The sequence below is a fragment of the Oryctolagus cuniculus genome, chromosome 18, assembly GCF_964237555.1.
Source record: "Oryctolagus cuniculus chromosome 18, mOryCun1.1, whole genome shotgun sequence".
NCBI lineage: Eukaryota > Metazoa > Chordata > Mammalia > Lagomorpha > Leporidae > Oryctolagus > Oryctolagus cuniculus.
This window is the reverse complement of record NC_091449.1, coordinates 17,531,510-17,546,037: the sequence shown is the minus strand read 5'-3', so window position 1 is coordinate 17,546,037 and position 14,528 is coordinate 17,531,510. Positions and strand designations below refer to the sequence as shown.

General features: G+C 47.7%; 1 protein-coding gene across 1 annotated transcript in view; it reads right to left on the bottom strand.

Annotated features, from left to right (window-relative positions):
- LOC103347487 (TBC1 domain family member 3D) overlaps positions 1 to 14,528 on the bottom strand; it is a 94,233-nt gene that overhangs the window by 2,407 nt on the left and 77,298 nt on the right. The gene's annotated exons all lie outside the window — the stretch shown is intronic.

The following is a 14,528-nucleotide window of genomic DNA, read 5'->3' as shown; positions in this document are numbered from 1 at the left end:
GGTTTGTTTACCACAGCCCCGGTCTGGCCTGCTCGGTGCTTGCCCCGACAAAACCCTGGGGTCCCCATCACCACGTGTGACGCTGAGGACTCTTCCAGGCTGCTGGCCCCAGACGGGAGGGTGTGTGCAGCCCGGGCCAGGGGAGCCCTGGGACACCGCCGGCTCCTCCTGCACAGCCCCACAGGGTGGATGGCCCTGAACTCCCCACCTCACTCTCATCTCTGGGGACTGAGGCACCAACTCAGGACCCCGTCACCTACCCCACCTGAACTCCTGCGCCCTAACAGTGCATTCGCTGAGTTACCCACATCTGAGTCCCTCCTACATGGCTGGAAAGGAACTGAGCCTAAGATGATGGGGGTGAGAGCTGGGGCTGTGGGGCAGACATGGAGATTGGTTTAGGCCCTTGGGAACAGGGAATGCAGTTTCTAAAGAGGTGGCAGGGGTGCCCTGTGTCCTCTGCCCCTGGGCCACTGTCTCTTTCCTGGTGAGACTGGGCTGTCACTGCTACTGTCCTACGAGCACCCAGGGGAGGCAGCACCTGGAGGCACAGTGGGGCCTCCCCAGTGCCTGGACAGCCTGCACCTGGGCCCCCACTTAGAGCCTCAGAGCTGGGACAAACCCATCTCTGCTCTGCATGGGGACCCAGGCGCTCAGGTCCTTGATGGCAGCAGCAGCAGGGGAGGAGCACGGGGACCCCTCCCCACCGCAGCCCAGAGGCCAGCGATGCTCCGGGTCCCGCTGCCTTCTGTTGGCCCGAGGCTAGGGCTGCAGAGTCCACACTCAGTTGCACTTGTGTTCTGCCGCGGGGGCCCCCAGCGCCTGCCTCTGTGCCCAGCCCTGCTCACAGGAGTGCACTCGGCCCCCACAACTGGGCTCAGGTTACCTGGGCCTTCCAGGGGTTCTCAGATGGCTGAAGGGGATTCTCTGCCGGCCTGTTTCCCCCTCACTGCACAGGGTCTCCCACAGCCCCACCTCCCTCTAGCCCTGCCCACATGCAGGTGGCAACCCACCCACCTGTCCTAGGAGGGTCCTGTGTGCAGACAGTTGTGGTCATCGGGCCAGTATGTCTTGGGTGTCAAGCCAAGCACTGGAGGGACTGCTCAGGGGCCAATTGACAGTGGGATGACCCTGGCCACTTCTCCTTGTGGTCTGTGGGGGCCTGGGATTGGGGATGCAACAGGGGGATTCTCAGTGCCCTCCTGAAGGGAACCCAGGCCTCCCCAACCCCCTCATCCCTCCCTCAAGCCCTACTCACGAGGGACAGGCAGGGGGACCCCCAGCTCCTCCGTCCCCAGCACCCGGGCCTCTGTGGGCCCTGAGGACTCACTGTGATGGATCTTGACGGCCGTGTATGCCATGGCTGGGAGCATGTGCTCGCCCTCCAGGATGTAGATGTCCCGCATCCTCAGAGCCAGGGGGAACGGCACCTGGGGACAGAGGCATTGGAGGAGCCGCCGTCAGGGCCTCAGCAGGGCCCACAGGGGTGGGTGTGCAGTGTCACTACAGGGGACAGGGGGAGACTGCAGGAGCAGTGACCCAGGATATTGAGGATCTCTGTCTCTCTGCCTTTCAAAGAAATAGCAAGATCAATAGGGGCCTGTGCTGTGTACAGTAGGCTAAGCCTCCACCTGCCACACCGGCATCCTGTATGTGGCCAGTTTGCGTCCCAGCTGCTCCTCTTCCAAGCCAGCTCTCTGCTTATGGCCTTGGGAAGCAGTAGGAGATAGCCCAGGTGCTTGGGCCCCTGCACCCCTGTGAGAGAGCTGGAAGAAGCTCCTGGCTTCTGACTTCTGATCAGCTCAGCTCCTGCCACTGCAACCATTTGGGGAGTGAACCAGCAGAGGAAGACCTTTCTCTATGTCTTTCTCTGTCTATAACTCTACCTCTCAAATAAATAAAATATTTTTATTGAAGGACGGGGTGGAGCCAAGATGGCGGAACAGTGAGGGCGCACACCGATAGTGCGGGAAAATTTAGTTTAATAAAAGTGGAGTTATGGTAGCCTCAGAAAAAGGATCAGGAAAAAACTGCAGAGGAAACTCTTCCGGATCTAGTGGCTGTGACTCGGAGGACCTACTGGGAGAACAAGGTCACCCACCGCGCGGAAGCCGAGCTGCGGGAGCTGCATGGTCTGTGTGCCGGTGCAGGAAGGGGAGTGGATGTCACACAGACACCAGCAGGGAGAGCAGGGACGCCCAGGGCTCTGAGTCCACACATCGGTGCTGGAAGGGGAGGTGAGCTCAGTAACCTGAGACATTGGCGGGGAAATGGTGGTCAGAATCTAGAGGGGAGCGGGAAAGTTCACCAGACTGACTACGGGAGAGAAGGAAAAAAGGTGTGTGGGGGGGTACTGGTACAGAGGAGTTTCTCTCTCTGCCAACCTTGCAAAGGCAAGCAAGAGACAAAGAGCAGGCCTTCACTCTGGATTTAGATAACAACTAGGGAGAGCTAAGGAACTGAGTCACTACAATTCAGTAGCCTAGGCAACCCAGTGGGAGTCCAGAGGAGAAACAGAGCCTGCACAGACTCTTTGGGTAGAAGCCAGAGATCTGAAGCTAAATACCATCAATTCTGCACAGCAGTGCGGTGCGATATTACTTACCTCCTAAATAAATAAATAAATAAAAAGGAGAGATTTACCACGCATAACCTGAGGGTGTCACCTTTGCACACCCGTAACCCAGAAGAACCAAGCAGAGCTCTCAGGCCACACCCATCTCAAGCCTCCAAGGCTCCTCCAACAGCAGGCAGTCCACTTAACACAGACATAGTATAAAAAAAAAAAAAGCGCAGTGACGAAAGAAGAATTAACTATGCCAAGCAACAAACACAGAAATCGAGGGAACAAGATCAACGATGACACTATGATGCCTCCAAATAAACAAAACACCCCAAGCCAAGATTATGAAGATGATGAGATAGAAGAAATGCAAGATATGGATTTCAAAAAATTTATGATAAGAACATTTAGAAGTTTTCACAACACAACATATCAAAACTTATGGGATACAGCAAAAGCAGTATTGAGAGGCAAGTTAATAGCAATAGGTGCCTATATCAAGAAATTGGAAAGGTACCAAATAAATGAGCTTTCAGCATGTCTCAAGGACCTAGAAAAACTGCAGCCAAACCAAACCCAAATCTAGTAGAAGAGAAATAATTAAAAGCAGAGAAGAAATTAACAGGATTGAATCCAAAAAAAAATTACAAAAAATCAGCCGAGTGAGAAGCTGGGTTTTTGAAAAAATAAACAAAATGGACACCCCATTGGCCCAACTAACTAAAAAAAAGAAAAGACCCAAATCAATAAAATCAGAGATGAAAAAGGAAACATAACAACAGACACCATAAAAAAGAAATAAAAAGAATCATCAGAAATTACTACAAGGACTTGTATGCCAGCAAACAGGAAAATCTATCATAAATGGATAGATTCCTGGACACATGCAATCTACCAAAATTGAACCATGAAGACACAGAAAACCTAAATAGACCCATAACTGAAACAGAAATCGAAACAGTAATAAAGGCCCTCCCAACAAAGAAGAGCCCAGGACCAGATGGATTCACTGCTGAATTCTACCAGACATTTAAAGAAGAACTAATCCCATTTCTTCTCAAACTATTCAGAACAATTGAAAAAGAGGGAATCCTCCCAAATTCTTTCTATGAAGCCAGCATCACCTTAATCCCTAAGCCAGAGAAAGATGCAGCACTAAAAGAAAATTATAGACCAATATCCCTGATGAACATAGACGCAAAAATCCTCAATAAATTTCACGCCAATAGAATACAACAACACATCAGAAAAATCATCCACCCAGACCAAGTGGGATTTATCCCTGGTATGCAGGGATGGTTCAACATTCGCAAATCAACCAATGTGATTCACCACATTAACAGACTGCAAAAGAAAAACCATATGATTATCTCAATTGATGCAGAGAAAGCATTCGATAAAATTCAACACCCTTTCATGATGAAAACTCTAAGCAAATTGGGTATAGAAGGAACATTCCTCAATATAATCAAAGCAATTCATGAAAAGCCCATGGCCAGCATCCTATTGAATGGGGACAAGTTGGAAGCATTTCCACTGAGATCTGGCACCAGGCAGGGATGACCACTCTCACCACTGCTATTTAACATAGTTCTGGGAGTTTTAGCCAGAGCCATCAGACAAGAAAAAGAAATTAAAGGAATACAAATTGAGAAGGAAGAAGTCAAACTATCCCTCTTTGCAGACAATATGATTCTTTACTTAGGGGATCCAAAGAACTCTACTAAGAGACTATTGGAACTCATAGAGGAGTTTGGCAAAGTGGCAGGATATAAAATCAATGCACAAAAATCAACAGCCTTTGTATACACAAGCAATGCCATGGCTGAGAAAGAACTGCTAAGATCAATCCCATTCACAATAGCTACAAAAACAATCAAATACCTTGGAATAAACTTAACCAAGGACGTTAAAGATCTCTACGATGAGAATTACAAAGTCTTAAAGAAAGAAATAGAAGAGGATACCAAAAAATGGAACAATCTTCCATGCTCATGGATTGCGAGAATCAACATCATCAAAATGTCCATTCTCCCAAAAGCAATTTATAGATTCAATGCAATTCCAATCAGGATACCAAAGACATTCTTCTCAGATCTAGAAAAAATGATGCTGAAATTCATATGGAGGCAAAAGAGACCTCGAATAGCTAAAGCAATCTTGTACAACAAAAACAAAGCTGGAGGCATCACAACACCAGATTTCAGGACACACTACAGGGCAGTTGTAATCAAAACAGCATGGTACTGGTACAGAAACAGATGGATAGACCAATGGAACAGAATTGAAACACCAGAAATCAACCCAAACATCTACAGCCAACTTATATTTGATCAAGGATCTAAAACCAATTCCTGGAGCAAGGACAGTCTATTCACTAAATGGTGCTGGGAAAACTGGATTTCCATGTGCAGAAGCATGAAGCAAGACCCCTACCTTACACCTTACACAAAAATCCACTCAACATGGATTAAAGACCGAAATCTACGACCTGACACCATCAAGTTATTAGAGAACATTGGAGAAACCCTTCAAGATATTGGCACAAGCAAAGAGTTTCTGGGAAAGACCCGGGAGGCACAGGCAGTCAAAGCCAAAATCAACTACTGGGATTGCATCAAATTGAGAAGTTTCTGTACTGCAAAAGAAACAGTCAGGAGAGTGAAGAGACAACCGACAGAATGGGAAAAAATATTTGCAAACTATGCAACAGATAAAGGGTTAATAACCAGAATCTACAAAGAGATCAAGAAACTCCACAAAAACAAAACCAACAACCCACTTAAGAGATGGGCCAAGGACCTCAATAGACATTTTTCAAAAGAGGAAATCCAAATGGCCAACAGGCACATGAAAAAATGTTCAAGATCATTAGGACTCAGGGAAATGCAAATCAAAACCACAATGAGGTTTCACCTCACCCCGGTTAGAATGGCTCACATACAGAAATCTACCAACAACAGATGCTGGCGGGGATGTGGGGAAAAAGGGACACTAACCCACTGTTGGTGGGAATGCAAACTGGTCAAGCCACTATGGAAGTCAGTCTGGAGATTCCTCAGAAACCTGAAGATAACCCTACTGTTCGACCCAGCCATCCCACTCCTTGGAATTTACCCAAAGGAATTTAAATTGGCAAACACAAAAGCGGTCTGCACCCTAATGTTTATTGCAGCACAATTCACAATAGCCAAGACCTGGAACCAACCTAAATGCCCATCAACGGTAGACTGGATAAAGAAATTATGGGATATGTACTCTTTAGAATACTATACCGCAGTAAGAAACAATGAAATCCAGTCATTTGCAACAAAATGGAGGAATCTGGAACACATCATGCTGAGTGAAATAAGCCAGTCCCAAAGGGACAAATATCATATGTTCTCCCTGATCAGTGACAACTGACTGAGCACCAAAATGGAAACCTGTTGAAGTGAAATGGACACTATGAGAAATGGTGACTTGATCAGCATAGCCCCGACTGTTAACAACTTAATACATTATCCCCGTTAGTATTTTTTTAATCTGTTCTACTTAATATGACTGGTTTAATTCTGTAATTAATACACAGTTATTCTTAAGTGTTGAAATTTAACTGAAATGTGATCCCTGTTAAACATAAGAGTGGGAATAAGAGAGGGAAGAGATGTACAATTTGGGACATGCTCAAGCTGACTTGCCCCAAATGGTAGAGTTAGAAACATACCAGGGGACTCCAATTCAATCCCATCAAGGTGGCATGTACCAATGCCATCTCACCAGTCCAAGTGATCAATTTCAGTTCACAATTGATCATAATGAAAGGACTAAGAGTCAAAGGAAGCACATAAACAAGTCTAGTACCTGCTAATACTAACCAATAGAATAAATAAAGGGGAGAGTGATCCAACATGGGAAGCGAGATACACAGCAGACTCATAGAATGGCAGATGTCCTAAACAGCACTCTGGCCTCAGAATCAGCCCTAAAGGCATTCGGATCTGGCTGAAAAGCCCACGAGAGTATTTCAGGCATGGAAAGCCAAGATACTCTGGCAGAAAAAAAAAAAAAAAAAAAAAACTAAATGAAAGATCTCTGTGAGTGAGATCCCAGTGGAAAGAACAGGTCTTCAAAGAAGGAGGTACTTTTCTCTGAAGGGAGGAGAGAACCTCCACTTTGACTATGACCTTGTCTAAACAAGATAGGAGTTGGAGAACTCAAAAGGCTTCCATAGCCTTGGAAACTCATGACTGGAGCATAGGGAGATTACTGATGCCATAAACAGGAGTGTCAATTTGTAAAGTCAACAACAGGAGTCACTGTGCACTTACTCCTCATGTAGGATCTCTGTCCTTAATGTGCTGTACAGTGAGATTTAATGTTATAACGAGTACTCACACAGTATATTTCACTTTGTGTTTCTATGGGGGTGCAAACTGTTGAAATCTTTACTTAATGTATACTAAACTGATCTTCTGTAAAAAAAAAAGAGAAATTATCAATTCCCAACTTGACTCTCACTGGGATGAAACATGACAATAGGTCTGATCTGATTTCATCATCATTTAAAAAATCATCTATTATTTTTCACTTTATGTTTCTGTGTGGGAGCAAACTGTTGAAATCTTTACTTAATGTATGCTAAACTGATCTTCTGTACATAAAGAGGATCGAAAATGAATCTTGATGTGAATGGAAGGGGAGAGGGAGTGGGAAAGGGGAGGGTTCTGGGTGGGAGGGACGTTATGGGGGGAAGCCATTGTAATCCATAAGCTGTACTTTGGAAATTTATATTCATTAAATAAAAGTTAAAAAAATAAAATACTTTTTATTTTATTTTTTTTTGACAAGCAGAGTAGGACAGTGAGAGTGAGAGTGAGAGTGAGAGTGAGAGCGAGAGAGTGAGAGAGTGAGAGTGTGAGAGAGAGAGAGAGAGAGAAAGGTCTTCCTTTTTCCATTGGTTCACCCCCCAAGGGGCTGCCACGGGCGGCGCGTTGAAGCCGGCGCACTGTTCCAATCCGAAGCCAGGAGCCAGGTGCCTCCTCCTGGTCTCCCATGCAGGTGCGGGGCCAAGCACTCAGGCCATCCTCCACTGTACTCCCAGGCCACAGCAGAGAGCTGGTCTGGAAGAGGAGCAACTGGGACAGAATCCGGCGCCCTGACTGGGACTAGAACCCGGGGTGCCGCCACTGCAGGCAGAGGATTAGCCTAGTGAGCCACGGGGCTGGCCAATAAAATCTTTTTCAAAAATGATAAATAAAGGACTAGTGCTGTGGTTCAACGGGTTAGGGCCTAGGCCTGTGGTGCCAGCATCCCGCATCCCATGTGGGTGCTAGTTCGGATCTTGGCTGCTCCACTTCCAATCCAGCCCCATGCTATGACCTGGCAAGGCACTGGAGGATGGCCTGGGTCCTTGGGCCCCTGTGCCCATGTGGGAGGCCCAGGGAAGGTTCCTGGCTCCTGGCTTCAGGTCAACTCAGCTCTGGCCATTGCAGCTGGTTGGGCAGGGAAGCAGTAGATGAAAGACCTCTCTCTGTCTCTCCTTCTCTCTCTGACTTTCAAATAGATAAATAAATCTTTTTTAAAAAGATAATTAAAGTTTTAAAACTGTAGAAGGAATGATGGAAAAAGTGAACCTCACCGTAGCAAATTCAGAATGCCTGATAGGGCCTGGCGCTGTGGTGTTGCAGGTAAAGCTGCTGCCTGCAGTGCTGGCATGGCATACAGGTGCCAGTTCTAGTCCCAGCTGCCCCACTTCCGATCCAGCTCTCTGCTATGGCCTGGGAAAGCAGAAAATGGCCCAAGTCCCTGGGCTCCTGCACCTGTGTGTGAAACCCAGAGGAAGCTCCTGGCTCCTGGCTTTGGATCGGCGTAGCTCCAGCCGTCGCAGCCAGTTGGGGAGTGAACCAGTGGATGGCAGACCTCTCTCTCTCTCTGCCAGCACGCACAACCTCAGTCTGATCATGAGAACATCAGGCCAAGTCAAACTGAACGTTCCTCTGCAGCATAACTGACCAGGACTCTTCAGAAGCGTCCAGGCCATGAAGGAAGACTGAAGAACTGTCCCCGACTCTGGGAGACTAACCAGACAGGACACTGGAGGCAAGCTGGAGGCCTGGCTCAGACCCTGGACCAGAAAAAGGAAACCAGTGGGAACACTGCAACACTCCGGTGAGGGCCAAGGACACTTTAGTTAGTACACTATCTTGCTTTGTAAACCACACACAGGGCTCTTTCTGCATGACCAATCAAGCACACGATGCACACAACAGAGCATAGCTCTGGCCCTGCTCTGGGTGGGGATAAAGACCCCAGCTACTTCCTGTGACACACCCCTCTCCACACTGCTGCTTGCACCAACACAAACTCACATCCCAGGGCCCCAGTGAGGTGACCTGTGCTCACCTGTCTGCTGCAACATCAGTTACCTGTGACAAATCAAAACACAAGCTCCCTGGGGCAGCGATTCTGAGATCTCTGCGTCTCCACAGGCTGGCACAGAGAGGGATCAGTACATGTCGGCTAAGCCAACAGTGTAGGGGCAGCTGTGGGGAAGCGGCTGCTATGGTCCTCACTCTGCCCACTAGAGCACCCATTCGCCACCTCCCATTTGATCTCTATCAACTTAACCTTTCTACATCTCGCCTATGCTTTGGAAAGAAAATCATAGGACAAGGTATAGGCAGTAGAAAATCAGGAGAAACCAGTATTTAGAAGGAATAAAAATAAAATAAAAAGTCAAGATCAGAATAAAATATTTTACATTTCTCTTGTTTGGATCTATCACATATGCTACCACCATACTTCAAGAGTTATTTTAGTTTTTTAAATGTTTATTCATTTTTATTTATTTGAAAGGCAGAGCATCAGAGAGGGCAAGAGAGAGAGAGAAATCTTCTATCTACTGGTTCACTCTCCAAATGTCTCCAACAACTGGGCCTGGACCATGCCGAAACCAGGAGCCAGAAACTCCACTCAGGTCTCCCTCACAGGTGGCAGGTATTCAGGATTCCATCCACCATTTGCTGTCTCCTAGGGCATTAGCAGGAAGCTGTCCTGGAAGTGGGCAGCCAGGACTTACATCAGGTACTCCAGTATGGAACCAAAGGTGCCCCAAGCAGTGGCTTAATCGGCTGTATCACAAGATCCATTCCTTCCAAGAGTTGGTAAAAGATCAAATGGGGGGGGCGTGCTGTTGTGCAGTGGGTTAAAGCCCCAGCCTGCAGTGCTGGCATCCCATATGGGCACTGGTTCGTGTCCTGGCTGCTCCTCTTCTGATCCAGTTCTATGCTATGGCCTGGGAAAGCAGTAGAGGATGGCCCAAGTCCTTGGGTCTCTGCACCCACGTGGAAGACCTGGAAGAAACTCTTGTCTCCTGGCTTTGGATCAGCTCAGCTCTGCCACTGCGGATTTTTGGTGAGTGAACCAATGGAAGGAATGGATTCGCTCTCTCGCTGACTCTACTTCTAACTCTTACCAAAAAAAAAAAAAAAAAAAAGATCAAATGAGGAAGTATATAGAGAACATTTACCCCACAGCCTGGACATAATCAATGTTCAAAAGTAGTAGTTATTTTTATTTTTACTAAGGTAGTATCTACACTACATCTAGATAATTACAGGGGGCAGGTGTTACGGGGTACCAGGTGGAGCCACCATCTGTGAAGCCACCATCCCATTATGGGCACCGGTTCATTTCCAGGCTGCTCTACTTCCAATCCAGCTCCCTGTTGATGGCCTAGGAAAAGCAGCAGAACGTAGCCCAAGTGCTTGGGCCACTGCTACCAACATGGGAGACCCAGATGGAGCTCCCAGATTCCACCTGGCCCAGAACCAGCCATTGTGGCCATCTGGGGGTAAGCCAGTAGATAGAAGATATTTCTCTCTCTCTCTCTCTCTGTAACTCTGACTTTCAAATAAAAAACTTACAAGGATAAAGTACAATATAGCAGTTCTAAAACTATTCACATAAAAAATACTTAATGAGCTTTTCTTTTTTAACAAATATTAGATTTCTAATAAGATAAAGTCAAATAACTGAAGAGAAATATCAATCTAAAATAACAGGTAAATCAGTCTCTCTGCACACACACACAATAAACACTAAAGATACCCAACTTTGCAAGTGAAAAAATGCAAGTTAAAACAAGAGATCATGTTCACCAGGCAAACAAGCAGAAATTAAAAAGCCTAGTAACAGGGCCGGTGCTGTGGTGCAGCAGGTAAAGCCACTGCCTGCAGTGCTGGCATCACATATGTGTGTCAGTTCAAGTCCCGGCTGCTCCTCTTCCAATCCAGCTCTCTGCTATGGTCTGGGAAAGCAGTAGAAGATGGCCCAAGTCCTTGGGCCCCTGCACCCATGTGGGAAGACCTGGGGGAAGCTCCTGGCTCCTGGCTTCGGATCGGCACAGCTCTGGCCATTGCAGCCAACTGGGGAGTGAACCAGCGGGTGGAAGACCTCTTTCTCTCTGCCTCTCCTCTGTGTAACTCCTTCAAGTAGATAAATAAAATCTTTTTTTTTTTTTTAAAAAGACTATTAATGAGGTTGCATAGGAAAAGAAACCCCAATAATGATAGTATAAATTGCTATAATCTTTCTGGAAGGATATCTGACAAATCTGTCAAAAACTGTAATACACATTAAGAAAACTATTCTTAATAACATGTGAGTGCAAAGGCATCACCTGCCAAAGATGACAATGAAAACCCAGTAAGAAAAGTTCCTCTTGGGGCCGGCACCATGGCGTGGCTGGTTAAGCTGCTGCCTGCAACGCCAGCATCCCAAATGGGTGCCCGTTTAAGTCCTGGCTGCTCCACTTCCAATCCAGTTAATGCTCCTGGGAAAGCAGTGGAAGATGGACCAAATCCTTGGGCCCTGCCACCCGTTTGGGAAACTAGATGGAGGTCCAGGCTCCGGGCTTCAGCCTGGCTCAGTCTCAACCATCACAGCCATCTAAGGAGGAAACCAGCAAATGGAAGATCTCTCCCCCTTTCTTTTCAACTCTTCAAGAAAAATCCTTGGAAATTAAAAAAAAAAAACTTACTCTTAAGTCCTCCACCTACCCCAGGGGTATCCTGAGGGTGGAAAAGACCCGAGAGTCCTGGAAAGGGGGTCAGTAGGAAGGGGGTGAGAAGGACAGGAAACGGGTTGCCCCAGGGGTAGCTGGGTAGCACAAGCTGCTGCCCAAACCACACCTGGATGGCCTGCAGCTGGCTGCTCTGCGAGAGGAACAGCACAGGGGCTGCAGAGCAGGATGCCAGAGAGCAGCCGAGCAGGACACACGGACCCAAGCAGAGACAAGCTGGCTTACTGGAGCATACTACTCTGAGGCTGGTCCCAAGAGTGATGCACTCACCTCCCAAGGGAACTGTGGTGATGGGCATGGTGGGGCGTGGAGCACGAGGTCTCCAAAGGGGCCACAGAGCAGAGGTAACTTCCGAGTTCAGGGCGCACAGTGCACCAGTACCAGCTTATGCAAATAGAGACAGGACTGGGCTGCTCCCTATACAGCCTTTCTTCTGTTAACACCACAGTCTGGGAAGTGAGAGACAGAGGAGCTCCAGGTGAGAGTGGCTGCCCCACAGACTACAGAAACAGAAATCCAGCCCTCAGTAGTGCTCCTTAAAGAGCAGAGATCACAGGCACACCGTGCAGAATACAGCCTGGTGCAGGGGCCCACTCTAGGGAACCATCACACAGTAACCACACACCAGGAAGAAGGAGCCGTGACAGGGATGTAAGTTACGTGGATGTACCCACATTCTTATGGGAACACACAGCACAAAATGGCTTGAAAATCTAGCTGGCTGTCAAGAAGAAACTGGTTAAATCCAATAACCACATCAGTCATAGTCACCCATGAAAAAGACTCAAAGTGGTTAGGAGAGGGATATGGATTGGCAAAGAACCTCCACAGCTACTCCTAAGCTAATTCTGCAAACAAGACAGCCTGTTCTCTTCCTAAGAAAGTCCATGCCCAGAGAGGTGTCTAACCTCATGGACAGAGGGTAGGATCCAGGCTCAAGGGGGTGTAAGTGCAGACAGAGGGCGGATCCAGGCTCACAGGGGTGTGTAAGTGCACCGACAGAGGGCGGGATCCAGGCTCAAGGGGGTGTAAGTGCACTAACAGAGGGCAGGATCCAGGCGCACAGGGGTGTGTAAGTGCACTGACAGAGGGCGAGATCCAGGCGCACAGGGGTGTGTAAGTGCACTGACAGAGGGCAGGACCCACGATCACATGGGTATGTAAGTGCACCAATGGAGGGTGGGAAGGTCACAGCCCACAGAGGCCTCCAGGAGGAAAGACGTGGGACAGAGGCAGGCATGTGGTCAACTTTTTTTTAATGCTCCAGCAGTTTTATTTCAAGAAAGCTTTTCTTTAGAATTACTCTACTACTTTTTATAAGTTGTTTTTTTAAGTCAAAAGGCACAGAGCTCAGGCCCGGGAGGGGGTGCCTGAGAATTCTACTCACAGCCAGTTTGACCAGCACCAACTCAGAGGCTGCCTCCTGCAGAACCCAGACCTTCAAAACCTGCTCGCGGGTAACTGATGGCACATAAATGCAGACACGAACTGAAGGCGTTTACTCATGATTCCTGTGACTTCAGAACCTGTACTTACACAATCTCGGCGCTGTCTTCACAGAAGTCAATGTGCAATGTAACAGGCTTCATGCAGTACAACCGGAACTTTTTGCTCTGTAGGGAAGCTGCATAAATGATTCCACTGCAACTCGGATGCTGACAAATGAAGCAGAGAGAGTTCCATTATAAAACACACAACACAGAACAGACTCCTTTATAGCTCACCTAGGTCAGTAACATGCTTGCCGTAAAACAAAGTAAAGGACATCCCTTTCTGATTCTAACACAGCCTCCAACAGATGCTTGGAGACATCTGGCCAAGGGGACAAAACTGCTTCTTGGAGGGTGGAAAAAATCTTTCTGTAAAAGCAGAGAGATCCTACATAGTGATTCAGTGTATCTGTGGCATCAAAATTTCATGGCACAGGGGCAGGAATTCAGGGAGAGTGTATCTGGTGAGGCTCCTCAGGTTAAGACACACTGTGCAGCTGGCACTGTGGCGCAGGTGAAGGCGCCACCCACGGCGCCAGTGTCCATGCGAGTGCCAGCTTGGGCCCAGATCCACTGCCGATCCAGCTCCTTGCTAATGCGCCTGGGACATCAGTGAAGACAATTCAAGTACTTGGGTCCCTGTGCCCACATGGGAAACTCAGATAGAGTTCTGGGTTCCTGGTTTCGGCTTGGCTGTGGTGGGTATTTGCAGGAGTAAACCAAAGGATGAAAGATACACTTCTCTTTCTTTCTCTCCTTTTCTGTCACTCTGCCTTTCATACCACAAATCAGAAGGAAGGGAGGGAAGGAGGGAGGAAGGGAGGGAAGGAGGGAAAGAAGGAACAGAAATACTGCACAGGGGCAGGCATGTGGCCTACCTGCTGGGATGCTGCTTGGGATGCCCTGATCTCGTGTCAGAACACCTGGGCTCCAGTTCTTGTTCCACACCCAATCAGCCTCCTGCTGGTGCAGGCCCTGGGAGGCAGCAGGTGGCTGGGTCTCTGCCACCCACAGGAGAGACCACATTGAGTTTCCAGTTCCTGGCTCCAGCATGGCCTACCCAGGGCTGTTGTAGGTATTTTAGAAGTGAAACAAGAAGGCACGCACGTTCTCGTGCGCGCACGCTCTCTCGTCTCTCTGTCTCTGTCTCTCTCTCTCATCTCTCTGCCTTTCAAATACATAAAAAGTGAAAAATAAAAGGAAACACTGAATAACAATGAATAAGCCTGTGAAATAAATTCCACTTACTACGTGACCAGAATTACTCCAACAGTGCTGTCTATGAACAGATGTTTTAATAATTAGTATTTGCCAACTTTGCACAAAACAGCTGATGGACGGCGAGGTGACAAGTAAGGCAAGCAACAGACATGTCAACATATTTCCTCACCATCAAGCAGCTCTCTTCCCT